The sequence below is a fragment of the Schistocerca americana genome, chromosome 9 (genome assembly GCF_021461395.2).
Source record: "Schistocerca americana isolate TAMUIC-IGC-003095 chromosome 9, iqSchAmer2.1, whole genome shotgun sequence".
NCBI classification, from domain to species: domain Eukaryota; kingdom Metazoa; phylum Arthropoda; class Insecta; order Orthoptera; family Acrididae; genus Schistocerca; species Schistocerca americana.
Genome location: NC_060127.1, coordinates 125,425,153 through 125,427,676, shown reverse-complemented (window position 1 = coordinate 125,427,676; position 2,524 = coordinate 125,425,153). Strand labels below are relative to the sequence as shown.

General features: G+C 41.9%; 1 pseudogene; it reads right to left on the bottom strand.

The window, feature by feature from the left end:
- Positions 1-2,108: 2,108 nt before the first annotated feature.
- On the bottom strand, positions 2,109-2,225 carry LOC124551413 (annotated as a pseudogene).
- Positions 2,226-2,524: the final 299 nt, after the last annotated feature.

Genomic DNA, 2,524 nt, shown 5'->3' with positions numbered 1-2,524 from the left:
AATTTCGAGTGTTTAATTAATGATTTGAAATGAAAGGTGATGATAGATATTTTCCAGACCTTGATTATTTTCCTGGTACTTATTTTCACAGTGATCTGAATTTTTATAAAAGCTGTACCAACCAGCAGTCGCACATGTCAAATTGCGTTCCTCCATTTACCAGCTGTATAAGAATTGGGTGTATTGAAATGATAATGCTACAATTTTGCATGTTTATGTGTAAGTAATAATTTTTTTCTTTTTAGCTGTGTAGTTTGATTTCTATGGCTTTCAAAATATAGATGATACATGTGTCACCTACGTGTGGTGTTGTGATATAAATTATTTTGTTACTAAGAACACATTTTGTTGACATACCCAGCGAGTACTATGGTACTCTTCTATCGTTTGACACTCTCTTACAGGTGGTGACTTTTTTATGTATGCTCTGAGCTCAATGATTGTTTCCTTCCCGACAGATCGAGGAGTGACATCCGATTACAGATTGACCATTTAGCTATTTTTAGACATAATCACCATTTCTGTCGATGCATTTTTGTAGATGTTGTGGCAGTTTTTGTATGCCCATGTCATACCAGCTCACCGCCATCCTATTCAGAAAGTTATGAACCCGTTCTTTCACCTTGTCGTCGGAGTTGAATGGCTTTCTGGCCAAATATTCGTTTAACCTAGGGAACAGGTGATAGTCACTGGGCGCCAAGTCAGGACTATATGGTGGGTGGGTGATTATATTTCACTGAAACTGTTGCAGGAGAGCACCGGTTTGCCGAGTGATGTGTGGGAGGGCGTAGTCATGGAGAATGTGTACACCCTTGCTGAACATTCCTCTTCTCCGGTTCTGAATTGCCCGTTTGAGTTTTTTTCAGAGTCTCACAGTACCTTCCAGCATTAAATGTAGTCCCACTGATTCAGCTCCGACGACGAGGTGAAAGAAGAGGTCCATAACTTTCTGAACAGCGTCTACAAAAAAGCATCCACAGAAATGGTGACTATGTCGAAAAATAGCTAAATGTTCAAGCCGTAAGCAGATGTAAACCATTGTAGAAATAGACAGGTCTATGTAAGAAATAGGAGACCTTACTTTTGGGATTACTCTCGTAACCTTTAGTCGTTGGCTGACGGACTGTCATACGATTCGTTTTAGCATGGTCTTTGCATGCTACTGACTTATCATCTGCTGCACATCATTCAGTGGCCCACCCAACGCCATTCTCCACATCCATAATTGGCGGCATCTTCTGTCATAATAACCCCAACAGTCCCTGTGATGTGTCAGTGTGTACGATCAAGTGTGTGTTGAGTGTGCAAGGTAAGTATCCCTCTCTTTCTTAGAAAAACGTTTTGATGCTAGGATGCTATATATTCGATATACGACTTTAAACTGAATTATAGCAAACAGTTTTTCCATCAAGTTATCGTATCTCAAACACTGACTTAAAATTATCAACGTAGTTTCCGTTTTATTTAAAATTCCTGTTTGTTATTCTTATCTTAAGGTTGTTCCTAGGCTATTTCAAGCACTGCCTTGAAATTAGCAGCAGATTTTTCTTTCTTTAATATTTCCGACGTATCTTGATTCTTCAAAAGATAAGAATGGCGCTTGCCAAGTTGCTGGAATGTCGTACACAACATAAAAACGTAAAAGGTTTCACACAATTTATTTTTAAATGAGAGAGGAAGGGACGAAGTGCGTCTGCTTTTCGAATCGAACCACTAACCAGCTCAAGCAGGTCAGGCTTTTACATCTTCCTCAAAGCACTACTGACTAATTGTCTCCACTTCCCTGTACCTCTCATTCTGCAATGATATAAATTTCTCCGGACTCAGCAGTTAAAATGAAAAACATCCACAGGTACAACTTCTTCAGACATGTGTAAAATGCACCTCTTTCAGATTAAAAAAAAAAAACACTCCGTCTTCAGGCCACGGGTGGCCTACTGGGACCATCCGACCGCCGTGTCATCCGCCAAGGAGGATGCGGATAGGAGGGGCGTGGGGTCAGCACACCGCTCTCCCGATCGTTATGTTGGTATTCTTGACCGAAGCCGCTACTATTCGGTCGAGTAGCTCCTCAATTCGCATCACGAGGCTGAGTGCACCCCGAAAAATGGCAACAGCGCATGGTGGCCAGATGGTCACCCATCCAAGTGCCACCCACGCCCAACAACGCTTAACTTCGGTGATCTCACGGGAACCGGTGTATCCACTGCGGCAAGGCCATTGCTCCTTTCAGATAACATCAGTAAATTAAGATAAAAAAATACTTACGTACACTAAGGTGACAAACGTCATGCGGTAGAAATATGCACATATACATTTGGCTGTAGTATAGCGTTCACGAGGTATAAAAGGACAGTGTACTGGGGAGCTATCATTTGTACTCATTCGAATCGTATGGTTTCCGACGTGATTAGGGCGCGCGACGGTTATTAACAGACTCTGAAAGCCGAATGTCTTCACTTAACGACCTAGAGCAGCGGTGATTGCGTAGAGTTGTCACTGTTAACACACAACGAGGACTGCG